The following is a 15,675-nucleotide window of genomic DNA, read 5'->3' on the forward strand; positions in this document are numbered from 1 at the left end:
GAATAATTTGCATCATATTTAATTAAAATCAGAACAACAGAATAAACTGATAATATATGCACTTTTTCATTAACACATTAAATAACAAGACCTTGTTATAACCATGATAGCTACCGTAATGTTAACCAATGGTGAGTATAAATGATTTTTATTTCAGGAAAACTGTCATAGTGTCCCATGATAGGAAAATATTTATAATTTCCATGAGTGAAAGAGTCACAAATATTAATGTTACTATTATGGTCTGTTGCCTACATGCATAATTTAAGGAAATAATTAGTTCCTGCTATTCCTTTAAAAAGTAAAAATTAGAACTTTTCTCATCAGAACTTATAGCCCTTCTGGATTGGGTTAAGAATCCTCAGGTGAGAAATCCTCTGATATGCAAAAGAGTTTAGATTTTTATCTACAAGTAAATAGGAGCTAGTAAAAATTTTCAAGGGAGATGCATTAGATTTATTACCTGAGATAATCAGCTTATAAAGAAGAAGGATTTATTTTGCCTCAGAGTCAGTTGCTTAGCCCCATTGCTTTGGGTCTGTGGTGGCAAAGTACATCATGGCAGGAGCACATGGTGGAGGGGGTCTGTTCACCTCAAGCCATCCAGGAAGCAAAGAGAGAGAGAGTTTATTTGGGGTCCCAAGGACATGTCTTCTCCAAAGGCCCAACTTCCTCCCACTAGGTTTCACCTCTAGAAAGCTCTACCACCTCCTATTAGCGTCACACATTGGCAACTTAACCTTCAATACATGGGCCTTAGGGGGACATTTAAAATCCAAATTAGACCAGGAGATTGCTGTGATTGTAGTGTTTTAGAACCACCAGTGTGGCCACACCCAGGGTTCTCCAGTCTAAGACCTCTGCATATGGCATGGGGTGCAGCATCAAGCTCCCAACATTCAGACTGGAAAAAGACAGAGGAGGAAATTTTCCTTGAGAGTCTTTTAGCCTGATTCCCTTAGCTTTAGCTCTTCTATTTCCTCCAGTAAGTGCACAGTGCTAAGCTTGGGCTAGAGTGAGGAAACCAAGGTAGAGTGTGGTGCATCTTACTAGAACATCAAATTCCATTTGCTTTGTCAAAGAGAGCTGAAGTGTGGAAGAAAACCAGAGTTTCATATAACAAGAGTTGTGAAGTGAAAGGGAATATTCCTATTCCCTTCAGGTTTTAAAAAGCTGTTCCTTCTCCCCCTGCCCCCCCCAAAAATACCATTTTGGTGTGCCCCTACCAATGTAATACTCAGGAAGACATATTCATTTTGTCTTTAGATACTTTTCAGTGATACTAGCCAACAGCCATTTGGATCCACTACTATGTAATTTGTTGTCAGCATATCAGATATACATTTAATACATAAAATTCATCACCTGAAGTAGCTACATATGTAACATATAGATGTATATTAAATATTATGAAATGTACAGAGCTATGAACACAATTGAGTATTGATTGACATAGTTATTTTCTCTTCTGGGAATTGAATTATCACAGATCAGGTTGATTTTACATCCAAGAATGGTCTATGTTTAATATTATTTGTAGGTAAGTGTGTATTCTGATTTGCCTTTATAATAGTCTCCTAAAGATTTTCCTTTTCTTGTTGATGAAAGAATTTTCATATTAAGAAAAAAATTTAAGAATTCAGAACAAGATCTTTGTTCTTTCTACTTCTCCTTCTCAATCATACTTTTCAGCAAAACTGAAATTGAAAGTATTCCCTTTTCTTTCTTATTTTTGAAAAATAACATAATAATGTTCACATAATTCTCAGTAATGAACTTCCTACACTCTTATTTTTCTTTCTATAGATAGTCATGACAGTTTATTAGATATTCCAAACTTATGAATTTTTAAAAATATCATATACTTTTTGTTAGCCAGATGAAAAATATGAATTGAGCCAATTTCAATAAGTTATATATTGCACATAAAACAGTTATTTGTTTCATTGTCTTAGTTTACTAATTTATAATTATGGCTATACTTCAAGGAATTGTTATAGAGTTTAAGAATAAACATTGTCCATTGGCAACAAACTGTCATCAAATAGCTTTGTGACTAACAAAAGAAGCATGACACGTGGGATCAATAGATTAATTTACTTGTATTGTAAATTTTTGGATGGCTGTGTAGTTTTGTTCTCTTTTTAAAAATCATACCTTCCTCTGTGGTAAACTTGAATTTATACAATGTGGACAGAATAATGTAAATGAGGAATGGGGAAGAAATTACAACTAGGGGCAATTACTTTTGATTTATTTAAAGTTTTATACATTCATTTTCAATTATATATTCAAATGTTGAATAAATATTTTAAAACACTTACTATGTGCCATGCCTTGTGCTAAGTACCCTTGGTCTGATTTATTCCCTTGCTTCAAAATTAACACTTTTGTCACTGCCCAGTGTTATGATTCCCTATCCGGTCACCCTTGCACTGAAGAGGGATGTCCCCCATGCTTCTCTGCATATTCAGTTGGATGGCTTTGATTCTTATCTTCTTTGTGTTTCACTGTCTATTATAGGTACCTAATTCTGTCTACTCAAAAACCTTCCAGGATCTCCATATCCTTAACAGTTCTCAGTCTGAGGAAGCCCTTTACAGAAATAAATACAGTTTTTAAACACATCATTTAATCCCAGCAATCAGAGTCCCTAGATAGAAAGAAGTATGTAGTGAATGTTGTCAGTGCCCCATATGGTTCCCTAGGCCACTTCCTGGGCCTTTGTGTCATCCCCTACTACCATGTGTGGTGGCTACTCACAGTCCACATCAAGACTCTTTCCTAGACCATTACACTTGGCCAACAAGATCATCTTCATCCAAGATGCTCCACTCACAGGCAATGCCTGACCGAGAAACACAAAACATTGACCACTTGTCTGGGAGACAGCTGATGCTCCAGACCTCTCCCTTGATACTAGGCTGAGTACATGCCAGCCAAGACCGCAGCCTCACTTGGTCCCTAACCGTGCTGACTGTGCTTCCCTGAAAGTTCTCCCTGGAGAAATCATGAGCATCCAGATCCCTGCCTCAGGCTTTGCTTTTAGGAATCCAACCTAAGACATTGAGAATAATGCCAGGTTTGGCCTTCCTCACATCTCAGGCCAAAGTATCCCAACCTGGACCGCTTGACTTTGCCCTTACTCAAACAGAGTAATGGGCAGGGTAATGACTGACATTTCATTCAACAAGGAACCACATAGGCAGCAGTGGTCCCATAATATGATGATCAAGCTGAAAATACCTATGGCCTAGTGATATCCTAGCCACTGTAGCACCATAGCCCAGTGTCTTACTCATGTGTTTCTGCCAATGCTGGTGTGAATAAGCCCTCTACACCGTCAGTCCTTCCTATAAAAGTGTAGCACATGTAATTCTGTATTAAACATAAGACTTAACATTAAAGAAACAACTGTGTTACTGGTTTATTTGCTGTACTACACTGTTCATCATTATTTTTAACATTACTCAACTGCAAGACATGTTGTGGGAAGCCCCACAAAGGGACACATGTAAGAAAGCTTATATCTTACTCTTCCACTGGAATTGATTGCCAGATTCAGCAACTTTAGTACCCATGGAGTCTCAAGTTCTTTTCTGGTGGGAGAATGGGGAAAGGGTTCAGTTCCACATAAATCTATTATATCCATGTATTTTAGAGAACAGAGACTTTCTCAAGTTAGGCTAAAAAAAAAAACTTAACTATTCTTGCCAGAATTTAAGTTACTAATAGGTCTGTGTATAAATTGACCCTAATCCTGGACTGCTAGGGGTTGTGGGAAGTCATGACAAATACAACATTGAGTTCCCATTCAGTAGAACTGTGAGCAGGGGCAAACTGCCCAAAAAGGGCCTGTGGGACTAAATGTCCCATGTAAAAACTGTAATGCAGTACACTTCTAAAACTAGGACTCCTCAATTTTATTATTGTAAAAACAGGTATTTGGAAATGCTAGAAATCAGGGAAACTTATTAAACCAGTCAAATAAATTTTAGGGAAATCATACACTACTGATGTTTCCTCAGACACCATATAAAGTCCAAGGCTTCCAAGATGAACTGAAGCTATGCAGAAGCCACATATAGCCATTTACATTGAATAAAATTAATTAAAATTAAATAAATAATTCAGTTCCTTAGTCAATAGCTACTCTATTGACCACATTAATACATTTCAGCCATGTATATCATTAAAGAAAGTTTTGTTGAACAGCCTTTACTTAAGGAAGAGATTTGAAAGATTTATTATTTTTTGACTTTTTTCTTTTTTCCAATAAATATAATAAACATACGTTGAGTCTCTTTCCTGGAAACACAGTATGGAAGAGGTGCCAGGTTCCCTCCATCTGTTATAACAGGAAGGCGAGCTGGTATTTTAGTTATTTTAAATGTAATAAGATGTCAGACATGCTAAAAACACTCTGTGTTCTTCAATGTTAAGATATCTTTTATGACCACGTAATTCTTCCTTTTGTATGGGCAGTAGTTCTGCACAGAAAACATGAAAGTAGAGGGAAAAGGAGGTAAGTATTATTTTTTGGTTCCATGCACCATGGAATCAGAAAAGGCCTCATGTATATTCCAGTGTGCTTTCCCCATCTATAGCACTTGCATTTGCTTCATAAATTATAGATGAAACTATTTCTACTCAAGAGTTACCAAATGAAGACTACAGTTCAAGAGCCACCAGTTTTTATGTATACCTACCACCTGGTTATGTGGGCAAAATAAAATAAAACTCACTATTAAAAGTTTGAAGTTGAGCAGATACTTCATGCATTTTGTTTTTTGAATTTATTGAGTGTCTATTATATTCCAGGATTTCAAATGTTTTAAATAAAGTGATCATTAGTGCTGACATATATCAGCCATTCATTAAACATTGCACATATACATGGATTCCATTCACAATAATGGTTGAGTCAATGTGGTTTGGGATAAAATTTCTCATGGAAATAATTTTTTAAGTTGATATATTCAACCCTAGCTAAATTAGTCCATAATAAAAGCTGATTTAATCCATAATACATGACCATTTTCAGCATGATTTCCATAAGAAAATTCAATTCTTTCTTCCTCCACTTTTGGTTCTCTCACTTTATTATTTCATTTGTTTCTTCCTTCAACAAATCATATATTTAAAGCCTAAAAACCAAGTTGTCTGATCTATCTCTCCACAAGATGTGGCTAGTTTTCATGTAAGGATTAGGTCAAGGCCCATTCTGAAATCAGAGCTACCTTTATGAAGACATATGCTTACCCAGATTTCTTCTCATAAGGTAAATCAGAAAGCACAATTGGAAGTAGCTGTGTAGCCAGTTCTCAGTGCCCAAACCAAATACGTACTTAGTATGTCTTAAAAGGTATGTTACATATATTGTTTTACAGCATGTGTAATTAAAATTACAGCCAACTCATGGCAAATGCCTTTTACTGTAGAAATTTCCACTGATTCTACAATTTGTACATGACTGAATTTTGTGTTTCATTATACATGAAGGTATGAAAGGAAATCTTGAATATGTCCTGGCTGCTAAGCACTGACTAGCTCCTGGAAGTGGCAGAGCTGATTTACACAATGACTTTATTGTGCCTTCCCCAACACAACACAAACTAGGACATAAATAGATATACCCTTTTGTTTCTACATTTAACAGATGCAGTTTCTCCAGATCAAATTAGCAGAACTGAAAGTATCTCAGTAAGTTTTCCCAGTAGAACAGAAGTTATTATATCTGCCAAGTAAATGGTACCTGATGTCCAGAAACAGCCAATCCCATTTCTGAAAGATGTTTTTGTTTATTAGCTGGAGCACACTAATAACAGCATGTAAAAGTATGGTTTCCACTCTCAGTGTTATTGTCTCACAAATTTCATGCTTTTGCTTTCTGAGTGGCCAATTACATTTTGCTGGTCCATTCATTAACTCTCAGCCTAATGCTGGCCATTTTTTGTTGTCATAAAAAAAAGGCAAGGGAAGAAGAAGGAATGGTTCTTTCCTTCTCCTTGTAGAAATGCGGCATTGCTGGAAACAAGTAGGTATAATTTCTATATGTAAGTGTAATCATTATATTTTCCTTCTAGGTGTGAAGGACTTAAATTTAGGCAAGAGTTGATTCCCTTTCAGCTGTATAGTCAACAGACCAAAAAGGAAAAAAAACCCGAAAATGTATGACCCAAGATTTTCCTTGAAAAGACCCAGGATGTAGATGTTTACATTGCTTTATGTTTGGGTTTCTACCACCCCTTGGGTTGGTTTTATTTGTTTTCAGATGAGTTTGAGAGTTCATGTGCTGTTTTCTTAAGGTGGTATGAGGGAGCTACTATTGTGGATTCTTAGAGATCCTCAATATTTGACTAATCTTACTAAAGGACAGAAAAACGTTAAGAAAAGTTACAAAAAATTCTATTTCTGAGAAAGTTATGGAAATTCTACTCAAATTTCTACCTCCCCAATTCTAATCTATTTGATGTAACTATAAACTATATATTCAAAGTGGGTGTTCTTAATAATAACAAGCTAATATTCCTTAAATGATTTGAGATGCTATTAAATATGTTAAGTTGGAAATATTCAGAAAATTTACTAATAGGTGATTCAACAATTGATCATTTTCACATGTTGTCATATGAGAATATATAAATATATACAAATCTATATACATGTACATGATGGGCTTTAAATAAGGAGATGCTATGTTTCAGTGATGTACTACTATGTAGTAAACTACCCCAAAACTTCATGATTAAATTGTTTTTATGTATCATGATTTTGTGGGTCTGGGTTTTGGGCAACACTTAGTGATTCTTTTATTCTATATAGTGTTGATAGCGATCCCTTAGTGCTATGCAACTAAAAGACAGTTTACCTCTGTGTGTGGACCTTGGTGGGAACAGCTGGAAGTTTGAGCTCAGCTGGGACTGGCACTTGGAGCACCTGCACGTGGCTGTTCTGTAAGATGACTTCAAGGTAGTTGGAATCAGTACTCTAAAAACAAATGTTTCCAGCAAGAATCAATGAGACTACTAGTGGCATAAGACCTGAGCCCAGAAATTAGCAAAGCCTAATTATTCCACACTCACTGTAGGCAGCCCATATTTAAAAGGAGAAGAATTATACTCTATATGTTAATGAGAGGAACATAAAAATTGCAGCCATGTTTAATCTGTCACACTCTGTGCTGTCACCAAGACAAAGGAATATGAATTAGTAGTGAAGAATGCACCAAAGTAATGTAGCTGGTTATCTGTGAGACTTCCACATCCTCATCTGAAAACTAGGAATGGTAATAATATTTATCACATCTCACTGATTTGTGATAAAAACCAATGTGATAAACAACATAACCTATACATACACACAGGAACAACCACACATAAAAAACACTAAACACATTTTTGGCCTTATTTGTAATTTTTCTTATAGTTTATCTGAGGTTGTGCTGGGGAGGTAGTGGATAAGGAATATTGTGGCCAGGAGGAAACATTATGGCCAAGAGTGAGCAGGCCTCTTTGAGAACAGGAAAAATGAGTATCATTGATCAAGCAACGTAATGCCATAACTCAAAATCCACTATTTCTTACTTGAATTTTACTCTTGTCCTATTTTTTGTTAAGTCTTTATTTGGCTTAATTTTTGTTGAAAAGTTTTTTAAATTCACATTGCACTGATAGACGGACGATGCTTGCCCTTTCATTCCTTCTGTCTCTCTCACCAGCCTTCTGCCTGCTGCAAGGAGCGTCCTGTGGACAGTTAGCATGCCGCTTCCTATTTCTTTCAGTGCAGTGGATGGCTAATTTAATTATGCACAAGCTCTTCGCTGTAAAGAAACGTGTGTATAGAAATGTTTGTTAAGTTGTATTGGATTCTTTCTCATTTGTGTTTCTCTGAGAGATAGCACTGAATTCTTCTTTCCTGTCTTTCCTTTTATCTTTTTCTACTCATTTACAAGTAAATACACAGCACTTTCTTAGTCGGTTACTTGAGGCAAAGGCAAAGAAGCTTAATACATGCAATTTATGAAACAAAATGGAGGTTTATGTCTCTCTCTTAATAACATAGGGCATGAGGCAAGCTTTGCTCCATAACATAATCCAGAGATCCAGGCTGAGAGTCTATGGCATCCTGAAGATGTGATTACCAAGGTTCTAAGTCGTGGAGGAAAAAAACTTGGAATCAAGCCCAGGGCAGGTATCTCTGCTTCTTTAGGAAATTGACTTAGAAATTGCACATGTAATTTCCATCTATCTCAATTGTAAGAATTTAGTCACATGGTCTACTCTAGCAGCAAAGGAGTCTAGGAATTATAGTTCTAAATAGGCAATGATGTGGCCAGGATGAAGGGACTTGAGGGGCAGAAGGGTGCAATGTGGGACAGTTAACTGTATCCCACATATTTTTGCTGTTTTTACACTACTCAAATTTTAATAACTGATACCCCATTTGTCTGTGCCCCACTATTTGTACTACCAAGATGTGTCTCCCATGCCCAATTTTGAAAGAATGTTGTTTATTAAAACATCTTGACATTTATGGGTCAGGACTATGTCTCATTGAATATTTTTCTGATTTTAAATGTCCTTTAGCCCTGTATTTATGAGGCTGTGATACATAACATGAAGCTGGAAGCTAGGACCATTTATTTTAGATAATAACTATCAACCATGCATGACTATAGCCTCTGGTAGTGCCAAGGATGCAAGATGATAGCTCTAGAATAATGAGGGTGAAATAATTAAAAACAACAGCAGCAGAAAATCTCAACAAATGAAATGATGTTCTATATGATTTAAAGGATATCTGACCATACTCCATTATCTGTGTAAGATATTTGTTTTAGGGTTGATTATACAGTAGAGATATTATAATATTGCAATTTTCCACCACTCAGTACAGATCTTATTACTTCTCGAAGTCCTAGTTCTCAAAATATCAAAAAATTATGGAGTTTTAGAGCTTCATGGAATCATTAGAAATCTAATTTCCTTACAAAAACCATTGGAGATTGAAGCATCTCCTGTGATCAGCTTTCTCAAGACCAAGAGAGGGTGTCAAACCTTTTGGAGAGATAAGAGGAAATACTGGGTTTCATTCAGTTTGGTTGAAAGCTTTGTAGGCTTATTTAGAACCTATAAATTGTCTTTATCCAGGCTTTATCCAGTGAGATAATTGAGTTTCAAAGAAGAGTGTTCATTCTTTTAAGCTACTCATTTGTCTGGGGCTTTTTCCATTGTGTAGCTGGACTCTGACAGAAGGGACTCCTTTGCCTGCATCTGACCTATCTGTAAAGTCCTCTCTGATAAAATAAAGTATGCACTCATTTGTAGCTGGATTTTTTCAATTAACATTATGTTTGGAAAATTCATCAAACATTTCTACATAGTTCTTTCTAATTGCTATGTGGCATTCCATTGTGAGAATATATCACAATTTATTTATGTATCCTGCTAATGGATGTGGGGGTAATTTCCACTTTGGAAATCTTAAACAAGTAGCCAATGAAGTCCAGTTGCATGCAGAAAAGTAGAACTGTTAAGCAGTAACTTCAAATGTCCTTTTCATTCAGAAAGCTCCTGCCTTCTCCAACTGAGGGAATATATTTTAAATTTGAACTTCTCGTTGGTAATGTAATGTTCCTGTCTTTCTTTACATAAGAACTCAGGGAAAAAAGTACCCTTCTGGATATGGACTCCAAAATGTGGTCTTGCCTTATATTTGCAAAGGAAAGGGCAATCTTTGCTGAGTTTACATATTTCATAATTCCGACATTATAGAAAGTAGTAACAATAGATCCTTTCCATTTTAAAGGAGACAAAAATACCATAATTCTCCAACTTGCCCAAATTAAAGAGTAGTAATAAGTTGGAGGGAAAAAGTGCATTTTGGCATATTTTGCAGATTTGAATTTCAAGGAATTATTATTGTGATAACAGAGAAAGGGAAACGACAATACTATTTGAATAACCCTCTCTAGAAACTTCACATTAATTACATTTGAGACACAGCATTAAGATGCAGAAACTACGAGTTATTATTCTGGCAATATTTCCTTCCTTGAGGTAATCTTCCCAGGCCAATAAACTGCCGGCCACATAGTGGGGCTGCTTCACAGGAATATAAAACTTCTAAACTAAAATTGAGTTTTGGTAGAAACAAAACATTCCCCCAAACCACTGAAAATTTTACCATTACAATAGTTTGCCTTTATTAATTTATATATTTGAAGGAGAAAAATCCAATCTACCATAATATATCACAATAGATCTCATTTTAAAGCTATAATTTTATTAATAATTTTGCTGACTGTCTCCCTTAAGGGTGTACAGCTGAAAATTTGCATAGTCACTAATGATCATCATAGTCATTACTTCATAATTGTATTTTGTTTCTTGCTTTGCTAAACATAATGTGAAAACCATATATTAGAAGCCAGTAGAGTTTGACATGAGTCCTATATAACAAAGGTTAACTCATTAAATATTATAACAACCCTTTGACGTAAATTGTTATTAGCTTCACTTTGTTGATGAAAAAGATGAACCATGAAGAGACTCAGTAACCTGTCCCTGTGAGTGGCAAAGCTGGGAGCTGAGCCCAGAAAACTGGATGTAGGCTTCACCTTACCTGTTTTCCTTGTTCCCTTTGCTGCCTAAGTTCTCACCACTGCTGTGCCTACAGTGCTTGGTACACATTAAGCACATTAAAATTTTGAAGGAATGATTAGCACATTTGAGGAAAATATCTGAAGCCTGGGTTCTCTGTTTCCCTCTCTTCCCCTGAGGAGCTGTATGTGCAACAGGATTCCTAATAAACAGAGTCTGGGGCAAGGATTCTGCACATGATTGACACACGCCTCTCTCCCTGTGGATTGTCCCTTTGTTAAAAGCATCAAAAGATACAGTGTTTCGGAAGGACCAAAAGAATAGGTTTTTAAATTCATTGGAAAAAAGGGGGACTAATATACTGTATATTTCAAATTAATTAAGTGTATATTTTAAATGTGTCACCATAAAAATTGAGAGTTAAACAAGGTGATAAATACACTAAATATCTGATTTACTCATACTGCATTATATACATATATCAAAACATCACACTCTACCTCACAAATGTAAAAATTATGATTCTTCAATCAGATATAATATTAATTTTTTTTAAAACCAACCTGGTTAATCTACAAATTGGCTTTATCAAGGAAGTATTGTATCCTGGTGACTATTCCTTAAATATTTGTTGATCACTTGTGATATGCCAGGCACAGATAAAGTGCAGATCAAATTAAGGGATTTGTGACTTGCCAGGAAAGACCCACTTTGCCTTCCAACAGTATTGACTAGAAAGAAAAATAATCTAGGCCAGTGAAGGTGAACTTTTTAGAGCTTTCAGTGACAGCAGCTCATTGCAGCATGTGTGCCACAGGTTCACCACCACTGACTGAGCTTTCTTAAAGTCAGGTTGCCAGAATTTTAAAAACTTTATCCATACATGGTTTTATGAATTGAATTATGTCCTCCCAAAACTTATGTATTAAAGTCATAGACCCCAATACCTCAGAATGTGACTGTGTTGGTGGGATTATAGGAACTATTAAGTTAAAATGAGCTCATTAGAGTGAATCTCAATCCAATATAACTGGTGTTCTTAAAAGAAAAGGAGACTGGAACACCGTCACATACAGAGAAGTCATTGTGAAGTCACAGAGAGAAGACAGCTATCAACAAGCCAAGAATACAGGTCTCAAAAGGAACCAACCCTGCCAATGTCTTAATCTCAGTCTTCTAGCCTCTAGAAATGTGAGGGAATTTTTTACTCTTGTTTAAGTTACTTATTGTGTGCTATTTTGTTAACATTGCCCTAGCAAACTGCTACCTATGTTTTTCTTTCTGTATTAGTCAGATTTTCACCATTTTGACTAAGTACCCAACAAATATAACTCAAAGGAGAAATTATTTATTTGGGTTCATGGTTTCTGAAGTTTCAGTTCATCGTCATTGGCGCCATTGCTTTAGGCCTGTGGCAGGGCAGAAATATCATAACGGAAGAGCATCATGGGGGAAAGCTGCTCACCTGATGGCAGCCAGGAAGCAGAGTGAGAAGGAAACAACCAGAGAGGAAGAGGGTGGGGCCAGATATAATCCCCAATGTCACACCCCCATGAGTCATTTCCTCCATCTAGACCCCACCTTCTTTGAGCCCATTCAGCTATGAACTCATCAATGCGTCAACCCATGCAATCACCCCTTTAAGTCCCTTTTAGTTCAATCAAACTGACAAGATTAACTGTCACACACCCTATTATTTCCATATCTGACCATCTGTGCCACAGAACTGCTTATATTTGTGCAAAATGATCCATGCACTGAGAGTCTCATCTGGAGTGTGGTTTGTAAGAGCAAAAGAAAACTTTAAATGTTAGTCAATAAAAGAATCAATAAATGAATTACAGTACATTCTTTTTATTAAAACTATAGAGATTTTGACAAGAAACAAATATTGCTAATATATGTACTCATATGGGAAGATAGCCAATATTTGCTTTGTTCTTTTTTTAACATAACATCCAAACTAGGTTAAATGACACCGAAAGCAAATCCTGAATAGTGTACATAATGTGGTCACATTTATGTATTAAAATTTAGATTGTTTTCAGGAACAGCAAAAATAAACAGAAAAATGTCCAGGTTTGTGATACCATGATGGAAACACCTGTAGTATTTGAATTTTAGCTTTGTATGCTCCTTTATTGTTTGAACTGTACACAACCAGCATGTGTTCATGCAGTATTTCTATAATCTGAAGTAATCTTTTTTTGTAGCACAGTAATTATGTAAGGAGCTTGGGGGAAACATAAGAAGGGAGATATTCTGGGCTTCACAGTGGCCTCACTGAGGAAGTGACACTTGATATGAACAGCATAGAAACTTAAGGTGAAGGCTAAAATGAAAGGTTGGGGGCTTGAACAGTGGAAGGCAGAAGTTAGAGAAAACAAGGTAGGAGGATTAATAAAATAAAAGTGACTAAGTGTTGATAGAGCTTAACGAAAGAAAGAGAGGATTTATGCAGTTAGAAATGTGCTAGAATTGGTCCCCAGTGAGGCTTATGAGCTCAAATAAGAAATCTGGCTATATTTTCAAGTCAATGAGAAATAATGGAAAACTATGAGGTATGTTATTACCATTTCAGGAAGACTGGTCTGCCTGCAATGTGAGAAAATGCTTTGAAGGGGATATGCTTTGTTGAAGAGACACTTAGCTAGATGAGTTTGTAATACCCAGGACAGAAATAATGGTGACAAGTGACACAGATAGTGCAGAGACAGTCCTGGACATAGAAGGCAGAATAATGCCCCATCCCCATGATCATGATCTAATCCCTGAATTTTGTGAATGTGTTAGGTCACACTGCAAAGAGAATTAAATTTGCAGGTGGAACTACCACTCTAATAATCTGACATTAAGATAAGTTTATAAAAGTGAGTCTGGTATGATCACAAAGATCCTTAAAGGGGAGGAACAAAGCAGACAAGGAGGGTCAGAGGGCAATGTGAAAGGTGGAAGAAAAATTAGAAAGAAATACAACATTGCTGGCTTGTGTATGGAGTGTCTAAGAACCAAGTAATACTCATGACCACTGGAAGCTGAAAAAGATAACGAAATAGATTCTCCCTCAGAAGCTTTATAAAGGGACACAGCCCTACCAGCACCTTGACTTTCACCCACCAAAACTCATTTTAGGCTCTTGACCTCTAGAGCTGTAAAATAAAGTATATACTTTAAACTGCTAAGTTTGTGGTAATTTATTAAAGAAGCAAGAAGAAACTAATACACTGGAAATTCCAAGAGGCATATAGATGCAATGAATATTTGAGGGAGGATGGACAGGAACTGGTGACTATTAGGTGTATGGGATGATGGAGAAGAGGAAGTCAAAATGGGCTTTCAGTACTGGCTCCAGCAATTCAATGCATTTCACTGTATGTATAATATATAATATGGATGGATTGTCGTACATAAAAAAGGAACCAGTAGAGCAACAAGGGGGAAAACATGAGTTAAGTTTTGGAGATGCTGGATGTCAAGAACAGGAAGAATCCAGGAGGGTATTTGGAAGCATAGATCTGGAGCTTAGGGAAAGAATCTGGACTGTTTCACCATATTTGGGGTCATTGGCATAAATGGGAAATAAAGCCATAGTAAAGAGTGAGACCATGGGGAAATAGAAGCTTCTAACTGTAACACATTACACATCATTCTGAATATATTTCAGTCCCTATTATGTTGATACTACTCTAATATTCATGATTTTCTTTTTTTAATATTATGTTGTCACTCTGGTTAGTGTGAAAATCATCAGAATCTAAACAGATTTTCCTGAAAATGCGCCTTTGGTCAGTCCTGGTGTTAGATGGCAGAAAAATGAGATGGATGAATTGAAACAAAGTTGCAGAGTAGAATTAGATGAGAAAGTTCTTGGAAAGTTGAGGGTCTAGTGTGGAATAGGACAAATGAATATGTTAAATCCAACTGCAGATACATAGTCCAGAATCAGAAAGCCCAGATGAGAAGGAACCAGCATCGAAACATCTTGATCAGAGCAAAGGGCTTCAAAGGGTCTCAAAAATAGAGAGGGACAAATGGGAAACAAGTAATCAAGTTTGAAGGGCTGAGTTCACATTCAAAGGACAGAGATTGGAAGACAGATCCACCAAGAGGAAAGGACGCTGTAGCTACTGAAAAAGCAGATATAGTTGGATAAGGACTCAGGTCAAAAAGGTACAATCCTCAGTGTCTGTAGAATAGAAATGAGGACCAGGTACAGGATTATTTTGTTGAGCCAACGTGCTTGGAAGCCATTTTCTGTAGTGGGGAGTACTTTGAAGACCGTTGCATTTTTCTCATGGGTCACATTCAGAGACACTTGATTAAAGGACCCAGTAAAGGAAACTACATCAAGTACAACAGCTTGGGCACATAACAATTTTTCTTTCAAAAAACCTTTATTATTAGATATTGTGAACCATCTCGATTGTTTTGTATTTTTGACTGGATCCCAAGTGTGTAATTCAGGTTATATTGTCCCTAAAATCAGCATAGCTAAAAGCCTGATGCATCTTTTGTTCTTGATCCTGAGGCTGTGATAAATGAGTATCTATGCAGTGACATCTCTACAAGGGGTTGTGTGGTTGGCGCCATCCTCTCTGCAATACAATTTTTCAAATAGCCATTTTTCTTCCACCTATGACAATCCAGTCATTAAACCTGAATTATCTGAACATGGGTAGATATTTCTGAAGTACTTAAATGTCTATTATTACATTTACCAAGTTCTTCAGGACAGACTTGAGGCAAAGAAAAAAAAAGAAACTTTTCATGAGGAAGTCAATGAGAAAAAATCCACTCCTCTGATGTATATTCAGGGAACCATTTTTTAATTCTGCGGTCATCTTCCTTCTGTGTCTCCAGCTGTCTGTGTAGTGGAAACCTTAACAGTCCAATAATTACATTAACTCCTCATTTCAGCTGCAGGGCTTAAAAGCATATCCTTAATTAGTTGTCAGAAGCAAAAGATAAAATCAACTTTATTAAACCTACTGTTTGGGAAATTGAGGGAGGATATGAACAAAAGATTCTCTAATAGATTAATGTTGTCTCTGCCTTTGCCTATTTTGTCTCT

At 36.3% G+C, this 15,675-nt stretch overlaps 1 protein-coding gene and 1 long non-coding RNA gene across 3 annotated transcripts in view; one reads left to right on the forward strand and one right to left on the reverse strand.

The window, feature by feature from the left end:
- Positions 1-15,675, forward strand: part of Pak5 (p21 (RAC1) activated kinase 5) — a 321,615-nt gene that overhangs the window by 175,165 nt on the left and 130,775 nt on the right. The window lies entirely within an intron of this gene.
- On the reverse strand, positions 3,429-11,639 carry LOC101697560 (uncharacterized). The gene is made up of 4 exons (XR_205062.3): positions 11,552-11,639; positions 6,872-6,990; positions 4,295-4,490; positions 3,429-3,599 (listed from the first exon to the last, which is right to left on the reverse strand). It is a non-coding gene; the product is annotated as an uncharacterized LOC101697560 (long non-coding RNA).

Source organism: Heterocephalus glaber, unplaced genomic scaffold (assembly GCF_053883595.1).
Source record: "Heterocephalus glaber isolate CG9 unplaced genomic scaffold, H.glaber_assembly_v1.0 deba00001532, whole genome shotgun sequence".
Classification (NCBI taxonomy): Eukaryota; Metazoa; Chordata; class Mammalia; order Rodentia; family Bathyergidae; genus Heterocephalus; species Heterocephalus glaber.